Below are 18805 nucleotides of genomic sequence, written 5' to 3'. Positions count from 1 at the left end.
ACTGAGGCATGGGACGGGAAGTGACTTGCCCAAAATCACCGAGTAGGGCCGGAGGCAGTGCTGGGAATAGAACATGGTGTTGGGTGGGATCTCTTCATAAGGGAGTTTCTCGGGGGGGCCTTTTCCACACCCCCCCACACGACCAATGTAAAGGAGCCTTGGAGTAGCTAAGAATCAAACCAAGTTTCTGGGAAGAAACAAATCATGCAAGTGAAAGTTACAGCAACCCTAACAAGATCTGCTGCCCTCTATAGCACCTACCACTACACATGCATCTTCCTAAGCACAGGGCAAAGCTCTCTTTTCATTGCTTCTGGGCAACTACAGCGATGCTGATTTTTGGGATGTGCATCAGGCCCCTACTGGAGTGTACCAGCTTCTGATGGTCTCCCTGCACTGGCCATCGTGAGTTTATTCCTGATCACGAGGCAGTTCTTTAACTTCTCTGATGGTCTCTTGCTTTCTGCTGGCTGGAGGCCAGGAAATAGGGGCTATAACATGCGACTGCATTGTTGTCGAGCCATAGAAACTCACTGTTTATGGTGTTTTGGAAAACTCAACAAGCCCTTTGCACCTAAAAAGTTGGATAAGACACAGTTCAGCTTGCGTAAACAGTAACACGTGCAATCCTCTAGTAAGTACTAACTAATAAGAATAAGGAATCCTTTGAGCTTCTCAGGTGAAAGGTGCTGGAGGAAGACAGACTGGTTTACTTGATTCAGCCTCCCAACCAGCTGGTCAGGCAGGGAAAAAGGTAAGGATCACGTTACCCAGCACTGAAAGGCAGCCACCTCTGGCGTGGAATGTGGCAGCTGTTTACCAGCACACAGCAATCAGACATTACATTTTAGGGCTGGCAATGAAGTAGACTCATGTATCAAGCTGAAACCGATGTAGGAATTTTAAGGCAGGAACACGCAGTTTATTGTAACTGCATTGGTCCAGGACTGACTCAAAGGGATGAGCGCCACCTACTGGTTTCCAGCACCATTCCCTGCCGCCCCTTCAAAGCGTCTAAGCGTTCCCAGCTCGTGGGACGGGACCCTTGCTCGAGACAGCGAGGCTACAGTACCGGCAGTGGCAGGAGCTGCCCAGCTGGGACCGATTCCCCAGAACTGCCGGAGGCAGTGCTCACAAAACCACAATGTTTTCCAGGCTCTGTCGTGTTTTGCGACCCTTCTCATGGGGGACAAAATAGAGGCACTGGCTATGCCGGGCCCACAGTTCATGTCACCCTGGAATCATGGAATAAAGAGGCAGGGGAGCTGGGATTTTTCTACGCACAATAGGGGACCGGGAGGGAGGCCCCTCAAGCACGTGGGGTCTGATCCTGAGTGCTGTGACCCACCCCCCGCGCCAGTGAATTCAGTGGGGCTGGAGGGTGGGCAGCACCCAGCTGGACTGGGCTAGAGACCAAAGCGGAGGCTTTGATTCTGCAGTGCCTCCAGACCCAGGACCATTTCCCCCAGATCCGCCTAGGGCCAGCTCCTTCTTGCACTCCACCTGCTGGGCCCACCAGGGTGGCCCGTGCAATCGGGGCATGTGTCTGGGCTGTTTGGTGCTGAGCCGGCGAGGCGCTGAGCGCACCCGGGACTCAGTCGGAGTGAAGGGAGCTCAGCAGCGTGCAGGATCGTCCCCTTACTCTGCAAGCACCTGGGGGCAGGGATCCCGCCCTGTGCCCAGCACCCAGGATCGATGTACGCCTTACGGCGGCATGTAAACTATTTCCTGTCATTATACACGGGCCAAACCTGGCCTTGAACCCAAACCCCTTCAGATTCCAGCCTTCCTGGGCTCCTCTGTACTAGTAACTCCCAAGCGCAGGGCAGCTGCACAGTCTCCCCTCAGGCAGCCCCACGGTGGCCTCCCGCTCCCCCCTGCTGGCCTGTGTTTGAGGTGCGCACTCTTCCACGGAGCACAGCCCAGACAGGAGGATAGACTAACTGCCGAGACCGGGTTTGCTTCGATCCTGCCCTGACTTCAGCCCTCCTGTCTCCCCCACTAACAATGACTATTGGCTGTGTTTCATCCAGTGTATTGGGACCTCTGCTGACCCTTCCCTGGGGGAGGAGGGGCTCCCACCCTCCTCTGTATTTACTACTTTTGTGGGTCCTGCTTGGCCGGGTACATGGCTTAGCTGCAGTGGATGGTGGTAAACAGCCCTGCCCATTCACCCCCACCCAGAGCAATGCAGCTGTGACTTTAATAGCTACCTGTCACAGCTGACAAACTTTCTGTCGCTTCCAACCCAGGCTGGATTTGAACCCATGCTCATGATGGGGGGGGGGGGGGGGAGGAAGGCTCTGCAGCCCATCACCACATCCCTGAGCCATTTGGTCTAACCCAGCTGCAGGAACTGACCCTGTGTTTGAGGTACAGGGGCACGAGGCCCTATCTCAGTATAACACTGACAGACTCCGGTCGGCGGCAGGCGGGATCAAACCTGGGACCTCTGGAGCTAAACGCATGGACCTCTACCACATGAGCTAAAAGCCACATGGCCCTTAGCAGAGGCTGTAGCAGACTCATTAATCTCTAAGTGGTCTCGGTGCCCCCAGAGGGGGCAGAACACCACACCCAGGAGGCGTGCGGGTTACATATTGATCCAACCGCCTGGCAGGGTTTTCCCTTTTGCTGTGAAAGCAAAGGGCGTGAGGGACTGCACAGAGCCTGCTGGAATCTGGTTCGAGAGAGGGAACTTTTACACCCAGATAATAACGCCTCAACAATAACGGGCTGCTTAGGAAAACCCTGGCAGGAGGGACAGGCCCTCTAATGCCAGCAGTTGTGTGAACAAATGACCCCGTTCATCAGGGAGCTGCAGGAGAGAGGCAGGCAGGTGGCAGACAGGGAGGCTGGTCAGCATGAGGCCTCGCGCCTTAGGGTTCCCGCTCAGATCCAACGCCCCGATGAGGTCAGCTGGTGATCTCAGTTCCCCAGCACCCCCCCACAGATCTCCAGCCAGGCACACTGAGCTCAGCTTCAGCATCCTTTGGCACAAGCAGGCGTGGAAACGGCCAGGGCCTGAGCTCAAGCCAGCTTTCAGGGACCTCGTCCTTCTAAGCAAGAGTGATGGCTCGAGTCGGACGTGATCAGCTGCCACGGGCTTTGGGCTTGGTAAAAGTTAGTGGCAGAGTTCTGGGCTGTAGGGGGAACTTGGGGGGCCTGCCAAGGGTCGGGGCAGGATCCGCCGCACTGTGTGTAGAGCACATGGGTGATGTTCGTTTGCAGATGAGACTAAATTGGGAGGAGTCGCACGCAGCGATGCAGACAGAATCCCCCCCAAAAGGGGTGTGTGGGGGGGAACGGATTAGAAACGGGCAGATTCAGCTGGAACTATTGACGCAAAGCCACCTAGGGAATACAGTCTGAAACATAAGTCCCTGCTGGGAGGGAGCAAGCTGAGAAACAGTGATGCTGAATGTGGCCCAGGGTGCGAGCGGTGCACACATCCGATGCAAGTTTGCAACGTGACATGTGGCTGCAGAAAAGGCTAATTCAATTTTAGGCTGCGCATCCTGGAGCAGGAAGACGACGGTCCCTTCCCCTGGCGATGTTTTGCTTTGTTTGGCGCATCCCCTTAAGAGAAGGATATCGCTCAACAGGGTGATGCTCAGAGAAGAGCAGCAAAAGTGGTCAGGGGACTGGAAGGACTGAACTATTGGGCTGATTTAGTTGGGGATTGGTCCTGCTTTGAGCAGGGGGTTGGACTAGGTGACCTCTCGAGGTCCCTTCCAACCCTGATATTCTATGACTCATTGAACTATGGGCCAACGTGTTGCCTACTTTAGCCAAGTGGTGAATCAACAGTACACACCGTAGCAGCCTACAAATATCTGCAGTGTAAACAGCTGAAGGATGATTTCAGGTGGCTCTCAGGGATCTAACTAGGTGTGATGAAGAGGTAATATTTAGGCTAGATATCACAGATACTTCTCGGACAGTGTGATGTGTGACCTCGTCTCCCAAGTCATCATTTCGGACTATTAGAACTAGACTAGAGTCACGCACTGGAGCAGGTACTGTAGGGAATGACCCTGCGATGGTTTGGAGAAAGGCTGGAGGATCTACTAGCTCTTCTCCATCTCTCAGTCCGATGAGCCCACAAGCTGAGAATTGGGCACCAACATTCTAGCACACTGCACCCAGTTGGGGAAAACCAGGCTGAGCCATCTGTCAAGTCTAGCTGGATGAAGCGGTGACTCAAAAGGCTTCCCCTTCCCGAGGAGCTATTTGGGCCAGTGGCGCACTGGGGCCTTCTCACCGGATCTGCGTCTCCTCTGCACCAACACGCAGGAGAAGACTCTGCTGAGTCAGCTGCTGCTTGCCTGTAGGGAGTGACTATTTGGGACAAGGAACAGGAAGGTGTTTTACACCACCTGGGCAGTTCTAAAACAAGTGGCACTGATTTGAAATGCAGGCCTGGGAGTGCGTTAACCCAATGACCTTGTTGCACCTGGGCTGAGCTGGAGAAGAAAAAAGCTTAGTTTAGTGCCTGGGAAAAGCGCACCCAGGGGAACGACTTCATTTAGACCTGCATTTTTCAGCCTGCACAAGTGCAGGCCTGATCGGTGTGGGCAGAGGGTCAGATCGCTAGCTTAGCATGATCTGTCTGTGATGCTGATGTGTTTCCATCACCGGGAGAGGTAAAACAGTCCCTGCAATATACTTTTGCTATAGGAGGCATAGGGATGCAGTGGTAGAGAGTGCTGTAATTCCCTTTATTTAATCACACAACTACTTAAATTGCCTGTAATAACTTAGAAGTCCCACAAATGCTTATGCAGGTGAAAAATCCGTGCACTTACTCAAACAGTCCCACTGACTTCATGAGTAAGTGTTTGCAGTATTGGCCACCGAATGCTCCTAAAGCTGTCACAGGTGCTAGTCCTCAGTGAGGCCAACAAAATAAAAACCCACGTGGCGTCCCTAGTGCAAGCCATTTTTGAGCTAGGGTGAGCCACAAATATCAAACAAATAAAACAATTAGGAAACTTTCCAAGGAATGAAAACTCTGAGGGCAAGAATTCCCTCTGCTGTAATGCGATGAAGGTCCATTGACTTCAGTCACACTGGGCGGATTTACACTGGCTGAGGATCTGGCCTCTAATGCAAATAATCCTCTCTCTGAATTGCCTTGGTTCATTCGCATGGGTTTCTAAAAGCAATTTGACTCAGGCACCAGACCACACAAGGGAACGGCAGGTGGGTTGGATTGGATTTGGTGAGGCTACAGTGGGCTGTGGGGGAGGAGCTGTTTCAAAATCAGGCTTACAATGGGAAGCTGCAATAGCTTCAGTCTTGATGATGGAGAGATTAGCATTTCTCCAGATGGTGGGGATTTCTCCATGACCTCTGGAACTACAGAAGATGCAGAGGGATGAACAAAGGGAGAGTAGAGAGGCAGCTCAATTCAATGTTGTCAGGACCCGTATTTTTGTTGCCATGATCAGAGGTTACAATGGTTAAAACTCTCTGCACCCCCTTCCACCAGACATAGACCACAGGTGGAGAAAGTAACAAGTCCTTCCCTTACCCATCCCCCAAGGAATTCCAAGCAGCAAGGAGGGAGATGGGGAAAGAGAGAGAAACACCCTTCTAGAAAATGATTTGTAAACAGCCCCATGAATTGCTTGGTGGTAACGGGGCGCCAGAAGGCCGGAATCAGAGGTGCCAACATCTCGTCACGGCCGTGTTTACTGGTAACAAAAAAGTTGCAAAACTTTATGTGACAAATGGGAACATGAGACTCTTTTCCCTGAGGATGTCCTGGCACTCCAGGCCCTGAGCTGCCAGAGGTCTGGCCCCAGGAGACAACCCCAAAGTGGAAATGAGCTCCCCTAAGAAATCTCAGCTGCATTGCTATGAAGGAGGTACGGCAGGTTGGAACAGGACCCTAACGAATATCACACAGCAAGGGTCAGAAATCATTCCTCAGGCCCTGGTGCCAGATGACTCAACAGGAGAGGCACAGGGAGGAGCTGTCAATTTGGGACAGTTAGTAACTTTGCTCTCTCTGGCTAGCAGGAGCCTTCCCTAAAGCTCAGCTGGAACCCGGCTCAGTTTGCTGCAGCCTGCAAAAAACGTGCATGTATGTTCTGCCGAAATGACAGCACTGTTAGAACATAAATCAGACTTAACTAAACAAAACCTAGCCAGGCCTGACGGAGCATAACAAGGACAGGCCTGGAAGCTAAAGGGAAAATACAATGGTATTTTCTGGTAAAGGTCTGGTAAATACAATAGTATTCAGGAGTGAGGAGATTCCAGGGATGAGATTAGAGTAATTTTGGCTATTGTTGTAGAATAGGGGAGTGTTTTTGCTTCAGGGCAATGTTCAGATAAAGGGGAGATCTTTCTTATTTTCCAAGTGGTTAGAGCAGGGGACTCTAGAGGAGGGGATCTGCCCCATTACAGATGCCAAGCTCCCTTTTAAAGACAGCAGCATGAGAGGTAGCCACAAAAGTCTAGAACAGTGGTTCTCAAATGGTTTTAATGGGGTCACCAGGGCTGGCGTTAGACTTGCCGGGGGCCGGGGCCGAAGCCCCAGCCCTGGGCAGCAGGACTCAGGATTCGGCTTCAGTTCTGGGCGATGGGGCTCAGATTGCAGGCCCCCCCCCCCACCTGGGGCTGAAGCCCTGGGGCTTTGACTTTGGGTCCCCCGACCGGGGGTGGCAGGGCTCGGACGGGTTCAGGCTTCGGTCCCCCCTCCTGAGGGCGCGTAGAAATTTTTGTTGTTGGAAGGGGGTCGCGGAGCAATGAAGTTTGAGAACCCCTGGTCTAGAAAAAGCTCTGGGGATTGGTAACAGGATAGGGAGCCTTTCACCACCAGGACACTGGTTTGACTTCAAGGCAGGCAAGTAGTGAGTGAAAGCTGTTATAATCTGACAGCTGTTTAGTGGCCTAGTAGAAATGAGCAGGGGAGGTGGAGGAGGGGGTGGGTGGGGAATCACCGGCCTGTTCCTGGTGGACAGGTCTCTACATCACAAAATCCACCATTTCTAATACATTGGGGCCCTTGTAGCCAGCCTAAGCAGAGAAGCCAAGCACTCAATGGGCCATGGAGACTGAACTCTTGTGTCATCCCTAAAGGGGTGAGGTGGGTTAGGAGGGGACTGTGTGGAGGAGTCTTCATAGAATCATAGAGTATCAGGGTTGGAAGGGACCTCAGGAGGTCATCTAGTCCAACCCCCTGCTCAAAGCAGGACCAATCCCCAATTCTTGCCCCAGATCCCTAAATGGCCCCCTCAAGGATTGAACTCACAACCCTGGGTTTAGCAGGCCAAAGCTCAAACCGCTGAGCTATCCCTCCCCTCTTGTGCTGGTTTGGGGACAAATACAGGGAGGATTTCAGTCTTTCGCACTGTCAATCTGTCACCTTTCGCCAGCACTATCAAGAAAAAGGGAAAACAGAAGAGAGAGCAAAATCGTTATCAACCCACAGAAGAAACATGCTGCGCTGGAAGAGACAAAGTAAAACCCAACAGGAAACTTAACCTAGTGACTTGTGCCTTCAGCATCTAAATCACACATCTAAACCACTCAACTCTAGGACAGGGAGGGATAGCTCAGTGGTTTGAGCATTAGTCTGCTAAACCCAGGGTTGTGAGCTCAATCCTTGAGGGGGCCATTTAGGGATCTGGGGCAAAAATTGGGGATTGGCCTTGCTTTGAGCAGGGGGTTGGACTAGATGACCTCCCGAGGTCCCTTCCCACCCTGATCTTCTATGACTCCAGCCTGATTCTTAAGGATGTCCCTGGAGTCATAGAAGTGGGTGGAAAAGATCTGTTGGATCATCTGATCCTGTCTCTGCACTAGCGTGAGATTGTTTCCTACAACACAGTGTGCGGCTCAGCATTAAACGTTGCAAGCAATCGGTTTTCTGCCACTTCCTTTGAGAAACGATTCTACTCTCTAATAGATCTCATCAGCAGGAAATCGATCAGCCAATTTAATCCTTTCACTACTCACTATGCTCCTGGCTGCCAAACTAGGCAATTCCTCTCCCAGCTTGATGCTTCCCCCCTTCCTGCATGGCAGACTGAAACCCCTGCTTCCCAAGCTGGATTTGAACCTGCACCCCAAACCTTCCTAGCACTTTCCCTCTCTGTGCTACAACCCCCCAAAACGTAAGAGACATGGATTCAATCTCTTCCTCTGACAAAGACTCCCTGTGTGACCTTGGCATGTCACTTACCCTCTCCATCCTTCCGTTCCCCCGTGACAACAGCACGGGCCTCCCTTCCAGGGGTGTTGTGAGGATGAATACAGAGATAGAGTCTAAAGCCAGATGGGACCACTGTGACCATCTAGTCTGACCTCCTGCATAGCACAGGCCCTTCCCCAAAATACCTCCTGTTTGAACTAGAGCAGGTCTTCTAGAAAAACAGCCAACCTTGATTAAAAACTGCCAGGGATGGAGACTTCCCTGGGAGATCAAAGATTGCGAGTGGCTCCCATGCTGTGGCAAAATGCATTCCCCTTACTATGCCGGGCACTGGCCAATCCATAAAGTACTGCTGTGGGCTCCTGGCTAGTGAACCCACACAGAAAGGGCCATAATTTGCCCTTAAGCACACGCAGTCATCTGTTACACCAGGTAGGAAAATGTCTCACTAGGCTACCGCTGTGTAACAAGACACATTGTTTGGCCAATTAGAACAAAGGAGAGGCAATACTAGCTGAGATTTTTGGTCCATCAGGTCAGCTGCCTGCCTCCAGTAGTGACTCATGTCTGATACTTTGCAGCAATGCAACCCCTGTCCCCCCTAAACCCCAGCACCCCAACAATCCATAATGCACTTAGCTGTCTGTACCAGGCTGCATAGTAAGAAACAGAACTCTTTCTTGGTGTCCAGAGGAGAGCATCTTATACCCTGAAGCCTGAGAACGGAAATATATTATTACCAGGCCCTCATTGGTCATAAAATTATCCAACAGAATGATTGGAAAGGACATTTTTTTTCTATACTGCTCCTCCAGAAAAATCTGCATAAATTCTTGGAATTAGCAAAGTGTTTTATGTTCAAACTGTGCCTCTTTCTATGACCTTAGAGGCCAGGAACCAGTTTGTATGATTGCATCTGTGCTACACAATTGTGTACAAAGAGCTTATCCACGTGCACTGTCTCTAAAGGAAATCGAAAATCATATGACAATAACAGATTTTACCAGCAACACCGAAATTTGTTAAAACCATTTTTAGAAAATTTAAAACAAAACTTTTTTCACTAAGATTCATTTTTTAAGCCCCACAAAATGCAAAAAGTAAACAAGAAAACCAACTAGTCAGTTTCACTTTTGCTTCTAGACATTTTCAGTTTCACTGTCTGGTTCTCATGTTCTAAGGCAAGGCAAGGCCCTGGTGTTTGGGTTATTAAGAGTGAGCAGAAGGATTGTTTAAAAAAAACACAGATTCCACTTGAATTAAACAAACAAATGATAAAAAACAAAAGGAAACATTTGTGCTGGTTTTATAAAATTAATTTTTTGGACCAAATTTGACCAAAAAGTGCCCTGTAAACTCAATCTAGGATACTAGCTCAGCAATTACTGCATTAAATACCTATCAGACTGGCCTTCTCCACCTTAAACAACACCCAGACTGGTCATCCCCACCAGCAAAGCTAAAGCAATCACACAGTGCACAGTTCTCTTGGGATAGAAGTTTCACCCCTCACCGGGTGTTGTAAGCCTTAATTAATGTTTGAACGGCCAGTTGAAATCCTTGGAAGAACAAAAGTGTTAGGGAAAAGCTAAGTATCACTATTAGAGTATTGTTTGCAAATAGGGTTGATCCTTTAAGCCCTCTGCATGTGGAATTCCCACTGACTTCCCCAGGAGTCACCTAGAGGGGGCACCAAAGGAAGGGAATTAAGTTTTGAACGTTATCTACTGGCATCCAGCCATTAAAGGGCTCTATTTTCCAAGAGGGCCCCTACCTTTAAAAATGTTATGGCTGTGCCTGTTTGCATATAGATTCATAGATTCCAAGCATAGGTGCTGGAACTAGGGGAGCTCCCGCCCCCCCTGGCTTGAAGCAGTTTCCATTATATACAGGATTTACAGTTTGGTTCAATGGCTCTCTGCACCTGCGCTATACAAATTGTTCCAGAGCCCCTGATTCCAAGACCAGAACTGACCTGCTGCATAACACAGCCCAGAGAACTTTCTCAGACTAATTCCTAGGGCAGATCTTTCAGGAACACACCCAGGGTCAATTTAATAAATTGCCGACCTCTGTGTCTGTGTGCACAGAGCAGGGATTTGCACGAACAGGTAGGCCTGCAAATTCTACCTATGCAAATTTTGGAGGCCAAGCAGTGAACTTAACCCGTCACGGGCAGCATCTGTCACCTGACGGCCAGATTCTTGCAATACGTGCAGCTGAGGTTCAAAGTTCGCTATTTGCTTCAGCTTGAGTCTGTAGAGCTGTCTCAGCAGGAAGCTGGTGACTGCGTAACCGGCGGAACTAGTCTGTAGCAGGCACTGATGAAAACATAAAGCGACAACGAACTCAGAGACATTTTCTGAAAGATCAGTCTCTCTACAGGTGAATTTGACCATGCAGAACTCTAGAGGGCCCTGGATTTCAGCGAGCATATTATCCTGCACCTGCAGGAACAAATTACAAGGGGCTGAACTGAAATAAACACCAGCGCCCCCTTAGTTCACTAGCATTGAAGAGCCACCTAAAAAGTAACATTGGCTGAGATTTGCCCTGGCCACTGATGCCTGCTGAAGGTCTACGGCCCCGGATGGTTCCAAGCCTCGGTGCACTTCACCTCCATGTCGCTGGAGGGAAGGAAGGCCATGATGAGAGAGACTGAAAATCCTTTCCATCTCCTGGCCAATGTTCAATGAGCTTGGTGGTCTCAAAGGACCGGTATTGACATCAGCTGCCCCCCCTTGCTGGCACTCGAGCTCAGAGGCCTGGGATTAGACCCTCCCCGTCTCCTAGCTAGACGTGGTCTCCGTAGCTGAGGGGGCAGCAGATGCCTGCTTTGTTGCTGCCCGCACAGGACCTGACCCGAGGCTAAAGAGACAATTTCAGTCTCTCGGTGACATCTTTTACCGGCATTACGTTCCCTTGCAGATTATTACTGCGTATCCAGCCGCAGATTATTCTGGCTGGCAAATGTATAATTGGTTCCTCCGGGCCACCTTCGCTTCTTCCTCCTCAGCATCTCTAAGCTCTCTGTTCTCACGGCTAAAAGCCCCATCCCGGCCCTCAGCATTTCCTGCCCCGACGCTGACATCCTCCTCCTCAGCACCCCCATCGCTGCCCTCTGGCCCGTATACAAATGCATCTGCTCCAGTCGTGAAATCCCTCGGCTGGCTTCCCCATGCCGAGTTCAAGCTCCGTGGCTTCACTTCCTAGCCCGACAGCCTTCCCTTCCCTTCCTTCCCCCCACTTGTCTCTTGCTGCAGCACCCGGCCCCCTCAGCTCCCCGACTGAGGTCAAGATTCCCTCACCACAGCTGTCTCCATGTTTTCTGCCTGCCACCCCTTCTGGGCAGAACAACTTCCCCGGAGAGACACCTGCACTCATTTCCACGAATCCCTCTCCTCGGCCTACCCCCTTCCTGTCAGACCTCCAACCTCGCAGCGGCTAGCGAGAGAGGCCAACAGGGGATCAGTGCTATTTATTTAGCTAAGGAAAAAATCTGACATGATTTCAGCTCCATCCAGTTGTGCACACAGCTTGAGGACATCACCACAAGGTCTTTGCTGCTGTTGCCGCCTTTAGCCCCTCTCCCCCTGCCCTTCTGTTGCTCGTTGCCCTCCCTTGTGTCTTGCCTTGAACTAGACTGGAAGCACTTTGGGCTGGGAGTGCTTCTTCCTATGCATTTGCACAGCACCTGGCGCCTAGCACAACAGGGCCCCAATTCAACAGGGGCTTCTGGGGGCTACCCTAAGTACACGTATTAAATGTTAATAGTAATGCACACAGTGCTTCTCTATTTACCTCTTATTGCATATATGAATGAGTGTATATGTGCGTATGTCTATAGTATATTATATAGTCCCATACATATCTGAGTAGCTATACATACGTGGGGGCATGTCAACACACATTTTACGTATGTAATAATCTAATAAGATATAGGTAGACACATACGTATGTGAGCATTCTGGGTGAATTCTGGCTTCCTTTACACCTCTGTAGCTGCCTGTTGACTTCAACAGGGCTGTAAGGTGTTTGGTAAGCGAGGGCCGAATCTGGCATTTTTATCGGCTGTGCTGTGCAGGTTGGTACCCTCAGGCAACGAGGCACTGCAGCTCACCAGTTGTCCTGCTCAGCAAAAGCAGAAACGACCGTCAGGCTCTTGTGACTCCTTTCTTCCTCTTTACTCCCTAACAGAACAGGGAGCCTCGGAAATCCTACTTAAGAACATAGGAACTGCCGCCCCAGAATGGGCCTCTTCACCTGCTCTTCTGCCCCTGACAGAGACCCTCGAGGAAAATGGGAAGCCCCACAAATACCCCCCGTCGCTGCCGTCAGGCAAAACGTTCATAAGGAGAAACCAGAATGCTGAGTATTGTGAGACAGATGCCTGGCTTCCATGGAGCAGATTAGGCCATCTTGGGGCTTCTTTTCTCTTTATCAGTGCAGACGGGGGATGTATATCTATAGCCAAACTAAATCTACAATATACTTAGGAAAGGTTCAGAAGGGAGCCTATCCTAAGTCAGCAAAGAACCTACAACAGTGTCTATTCCCCCTTCTTCCGGTCCCCATGTATGTTTTCTTGTGCCTTGATCCTACAAACACTTAAAGCATATAACTGACTTTATTCACGTGATTGACATGACAGTAAGACTACGCATGTGGTTAAAGTCTGCGTGTGCTTAAGTCTTTGTATGACCAGGGCCCTTGACTTTCCTCTAGATTCCCTCAAACTTGCTTAGGCTCACTTATATAGGGTCAGATTCTGCTCTCAGTTACAGTCGCATAAATCTGGAGTAACTCCATTGCCGTCAGTGGAGTTATACCAGATTAACGGTGGTGCAAGACAGATCAGAATTTGGCCCTACATAATACACACACAGCCACGCATCTTTTCACTGGTGGGATTAGGCAGACATTTATTTTGGATCAACTACTCAATAAACTTGTTCCTGCTCTAAAAACAAAGCTGTGGCAGAATCTGCCCGTCAAGAGGCCCCCAGCCCTTCCTGTTTGATCCATACCACAAAAACCAACTTTCTTGCTTGCACCTGATGGATTTCACCATTTTTTTAAACTTTAGCTCAAAAAGAAAAATGGAGTTTTTCCTGTTTCTGCTCCGAGAGCCTGTTGCTACTAGCTTTAGCTTTCAGATCTCAAGGGTTTTAATGGTCTCAGCTTCACACAAAGAACTCACCACTCAGCACAGATCACTATGCCGGTTTTCCCCTGGACAGCACATGTTCGTAACTGTAGTGTGTACATAGTTCCCTGCTCCCATGACCCTTGCCCTAACCCTGACCCTTAGATCTAACCCCAGTTCACCCCAGCTCTCCAGTCTATAGAGGCACACCTGCCCATCTTATATCCCAGTCACTCATTTACAGCTGTTGTGTGTCTGTTAAACCCAGCCGCATGGTAAAGCACACTTAAACTGAGAGCATGGAAGAGGGAGAGGAAAATCTGTCAAGGGAATGATAAAGAATTAAACCTGGTACTAGCTGCAGGGAATTTAGGTACACCCACTGCTTCTCCTGTCTTGTTTAAGCTGACACAGCAATAAGCATTTTCTTAAAGCTAGCTCTGGATTTCTCCCTCGCAGCTACAGTTATCATTGGCTCAGAGTTTCATAAGGAAACTTGCCAGAGATTATTTTTTCTTTCTTGAAAGAAAGAAGGAATGAGAGAGAGAAATTTTTGGCTACATTTGTTTTTCCATGAACTTTTTCAAGTCAGTAGACTTGTATTTGGCCAGTAAACTCCACTCTGGTTCTTGTCTCCGACCTCTCTGTCTCTGAGGTCAACAGGCGGTGGTGTGATGTGGCAAACCGTGAAAGAAAAACGGAAAGAGCAGGCACATTTTAAAAACCGAGCTACACAAATGATGCTGCTTGTGTTTTTACAATCCTGTAAATTTCACTGGGGTAAGTTACAGCTTTGAAGGTAAGGACACGATCCCGCTGATAACAGAGTATTTTTACCGGGTACTCACCACACGGGTATCTAAGCACTAGTAATATTAATAACGAACACCATAATATTCCTTTGCAATTCTGTGGCGGCTTTCATTCAAGACACTTAAGAGTTCTCTATAAACATTAATGAATGTAGCCTGTACATAGGTAGATTAATTTCTCAATATCAGTATTCCCAATTTACAGTTGGAGAAACTGAGGCACAGAGAGAGCCAGTGAACCTACCCCCCTAGTAAAACAGCGGGTCTATAGCAGACCTGGCATTAGAACTCCAGGTCCCTTGCCTTCCAGTCCTATGCTACAATCTGCACCGCATTAGCTGTCTATCCACCATAACAACGAGGAGGAAAAAAATATTTCTGAGAAGTGGATTTAAACAGACCTGCTGCAAGAGCATGAATAAATAAATATGCAGCTGAATCCATCCCTCTCGACTGTCACTTAGTTATACACGGTTGATTCTTTCGCAGCAGTTCTCAGCTCAGGGCCAAGTTTGGACATCCAGAGACTGTAACCCAGGCCAGCTTCCCTGACATATTGTCCCTGGATTTCTGGCCAAGCTGGCAGAGGCCAGCAAGTTCAAGTCAAACTTCATTTTCTTTCCTCCCCAGTTGCTTAGTAACATGCCTATGAAAATATACTTCGCTGTTCCCACCCTCTACCACTCAAAAGCCACGAGGAGTTTTTTGTTTTGTTTTGTTTCTCCTTGTCCTCAGAAATTCCTGATTTTTACAACCTCGCAAGTCTAAAGCTAACTCTGCTGCTCCCTTCCAATACAATCCAGACATTTCTTGGCTCAAGAAGGTTGTTTTATTCTAAATTTCAGTTCAGACGTTCAGAATTGTTCACTTAATCTGAGAAACCAACAGAGCTCCCGATGGGCCCACCTGCAAGATTTGAGTGGAAGGCCAGTAGGGGACCAGTAAAACAACTCCTCAACCCAACCTCTCTCACCCCATTCATCCACTGGATTCCTGACTGAGTCAGAAAGTGCCTTACAGGACGAAAAACCAAGCCGATTAAAGGAAGCCTGGCCAAGTGCTTCTTCATATCTATGCACCTGCTATAGGACTGGATTCCTTGGGAAGGGTGGAGAGAGAAAGAGAATAATCAGCCTTGCTGAGAAATAAGTGGAAAGTCGAAGTGTGGCTGGTGCCATCTGTCTGCAAGGGGCACTGTTGTTACACTGAACTGCAGGTAGGGAGCCGAGCTCAGCGCGTTGTCTGTTGCATTTTAGCCACATTACTTGTTGCCCTGACCACACCACCTGCCTCTTGCGCTGGGCGTACACACACACAGAGTAAATAATGCTATGGGTGACATGCGTGGCGCACGGGGACATTTCACGTGGTTTCAGTGTTACCGGATTATTACTCAGTTTATTGGGTTCCAAGACAGGAAATCAGCTCTTCTTTTACCATCTTCCACTTTAACAGACCCAATCCACATTTCTGCATGATCCAGAAAGTGGCCTGTGCCTTTAAACTGCTCCAAAGAGAGCCTTACTGTTTTTTTTTTTTTGCCAATACATATATTTGGCTTTGCTATGAAGGAAGACAAATAAAAAGCAGCACACGCTTGCAGCAGCAGAAGGGGGGAAAAATAATAAAAGTGGCAAGATTTATTGGGCGTTAGAAGGGATAAGGAGCAAATCGCCGATGCACGGATGTAAGAGCGGCTTGGCAAAAAAAAAAAAAAAGGATTTTTTTTTCTTTTGCATACGCAGTTCGGGGTTTTTATAAGGGTCTCCTCCCACCCTCCCCTTCCCTTTGGTGGTTGAAGGTGAACAAACGGGACAAATAGAACAACAGGATCCTACTGGATCTTAGACAGGGATAATGGAAATAAGGGAAAACCCTATGAACAGTAAGGGACAATGCTTTATGTAAAGGGACATTTTAGGGAAATAGTGTTCCCCTTAGCATATCATGTATTTTTTCTATCAGGTGTACATTGCGACTGCCCTCAGGTATACAGTGTAATTATCATAAGCTCCAGTGTCACCTTTAAAACGGTTCTCATGATCAGTTTTGATACATTTCAATACATCTTAAAACAAGGGATGGGTTGTCACCCTGAGGGAGAAATCAATGAACGAAGGGCCAGGTGGTCACTCTAAAGAGGATCCCAAAGTTGGAGATAATGAAAGGAAATGTAGCTCCCTTTTTGTCTTTGCAAACTGCAGTGTACAAAGGCGAAACCACCTTGGCTTTCTTTTAATTTTTTTTTTTTTTGCATTCATTTTGCATCTGGGTTTTCCTTTCCCCGATGCACCTGCTCCCGCTCCTTGCCCAGCAAAGACCTCCAGTAGCCAAGCTGGAAAAGCTGGTCTTGAAGTGGCGGGGGCGGAGGGGTATGTGTTGCGGGGGCGTTGGGGGCTGAACTGAAGGGTTGGATGGGTGGGGATTTGGCATGGAAGGCTCTGGCTTGTATTGCTTCACTTCCAAAGCACAAGTTAGCTGCCAAGCCAAGGGAGAGGGGTTGGGGAGGTAGGTAGATACGAAAAGGGGAGAAGGGCGCAGGAGCGGAGGGCTCGGGGAGGATGGACGGAGGGGCCAGGGAACCAGCAGCTTTCAGGGGATGGGTTGAGGTGGAAGGTCAGGGGAGAGGGGCCGACGGCAGGATTCCCTGGGGGAGAAGCCAAGCTGGGTAGGGGGTACAATAGGAGGGGGAAGAGGGTGCAGCAAGATGAGCAGGAGGAGAGGAACAGAGAGGGGATAAGGGAGGATCCCTCGTGGGGGGGAGGAAGGGGAGATGTTGCAGGGGGCTGGGGAGGCGACGCCCTACAGCAGGGGAGCACGGAGAGGGGTGTGTGTGAGCGCGGCTGGAGCGGGAGGTGGGAGAGTAGGGGGAAAGGTGCAATGCCATGGGGGAGTGGGGGACACAGCAGAGGCTGCAGCAGGAGGGGTGTGAGCCCGGCTGGAGCTGGGGGGGAGGCCGGGGGAAAGGTGTCATGCTATGGGGGGCGGGACACAGCAGAGGCTGCAGAAGGGGAGCACAGGAGGGGGTGTGAGCGCAGCTGGAGCAGAGGGGAGTCAAGGGGGGGGGAAGGTGCAATGTCATAAGGGGGTGGGGGGATACAGCAAGGGCTGCAGGAGGAAGGGGTGTGAGTGCGGCGGGAGCAGTGGGAAAGATGCAATGCCCTAAAGGGGGACGGGACACAGCAGGGGAGCACAGGAGGGGGTGTGAGCCCGGCTGGGGCAGGGGGAAAGATGCAATGCCCTAAGGGGGGGAGTGAGCCTGGCTGGAGCAGAGGGGGGAAGCAAAGGGGGAAAGGTGCAATGCCATGGGGGGGGGGACGAAACGGCGGAGGCTGCAGCAGGAGGGGTGTGAGCCCGGCTGGAGCTAGGGGGAGGCCAGGGGGAAAGGTGTAATGCCATGGGGGGAGAGACACGGCAGAGGCTGCAGCAGGGGAGCACAGGAGGGGGTGTGAGTGCGGCTGGAGCAGGGGGAGTCAAGGGGGGGGGGAAGATGCAATGCCATAAGGGGGTGGGGGGATACAGCAAGGACTGCAGGAGGAGGGAGTGTGAGTGCGGCAGGAGCAGTGGGAAAGGTGCAATGCCCTAAGGGGTGGGGAGGTGAGCCCGGCTGGAGCCGGGGGTGGGGAGGAAGCAACGAGGGAAAGGTGCAATGCCATGGGGGGTGGGGGTGAGCCGCGGGGCAAGCAAAGGGGGAAATGTGCAATGCCATGGGGCAGGGGTGAGCCGGGGGGGGAAGGTGCAATGCCATGGGGGGGTGAGCCGGGGGGGAAGCAAAGGGGGAAAGGTGCAATGCCATGGGGCGGGGGTGAGCCGGGGGGGGAAGGTGCAATGCCATGGGGGGGTGAGCCGGGGGGGAAGCAAAGGGGGAAAGGTGCAATGCCATGGGGGGCGGGGGTGAGCCAGGGGGGAAGGTGCAATGCCATGGGGCGGGGGTGAGCCGGGGGGGAAGCAAAGGGGGAAAAGGTGCAATGCCATGGGGGGCGGGGGTGAGCCGGGGGGGGGGGAAGGTGCAATGCCATGGGAGGGGTGAGCCGGGGGGGAAGCAAAGGGGGAAAGGTGCAATGCCATGGGGCGGGGGTGAGCCGGGGGGCAAGCAAAGGGGGAAAGGTGCAATGCCATAGGGCGGGGGTGAGCCGGGGGGCAAGCAAAGGGGGAAAAGGTGCAATGCCATGGGGGGCGGGGGTGAGCCGCGGGGGGGGGGAAGGTGCAATGCCATGGGGAGCAGGGGTGAGCCGGGGGGCAAGCAAAGGGGGAAAGGTGCAATGCCATGGGGCGGGGGTGAGCCGGGGGGGAGGAAGGTGCAATGCCATGGGGCGGGGGTGAGCCGGGGGGCAAGCAAAGGGGGAAAGGTGCAATGCCATGGGGGGCGGGGGTGAGCCGGGGGGGGAGGAAGGTGCAATGCCATGGGGCGGGGGTGAGCCGGGGGGCAAGCAAAGGAGGAAAGGTGCAATGCCATGGGGCGGGGGTGAGCCGGGGGGGGAGGAAGGTGCAATGCCATGGGGGGCGGGGGTGAGCCGGGGGGGGAGGAAGGTGCAATGCCATGGGGCGGGGGTGAGCCGGGGGGCAAGCAAAGGGGGAAAGGTGCAATGCCATGGGGCGGGGGTGAGCCGGGGGGCAAGCAAAGGGGGAAAGGTGCAATGCCATGGGGGGCGGGGGTGAGCCGGGGGGGGGGAGGAAGGT

At 51.3% G+C, this 18805-nt stretch overlaps 1 protein-coding gene across 1 annotated transcript in view; it reads right to left on the bottom strand.

Moving 5' to 3' along the window:
• IGFBP5 (insulin like growth factor binding protein 5) overlaps positions 1–18805 on the bottom strand; it is a 32896-nt gene that overhangs the window by 13022 nt on the left and 1069 nt on the right. The gene's annotated exons all lie outside the window — the stretch shown is intronic.

The sequence above is a fragment of the Caretta caretta genome, chromosome 11 (genome assembly GCF_965140235.1).
Source record: "Caretta caretta isolate rCarCar2 chromosome 11, rCarCar1.hap1, whole genome shotgun sequence".
NCBI lineage: Eukaryota > Metazoa > Chordata > Testudines > Cheloniidae > Caretta > Caretta caretta.
This window is presented reverse-complemented; position numbering and strand designations above follow the sequence as displayed.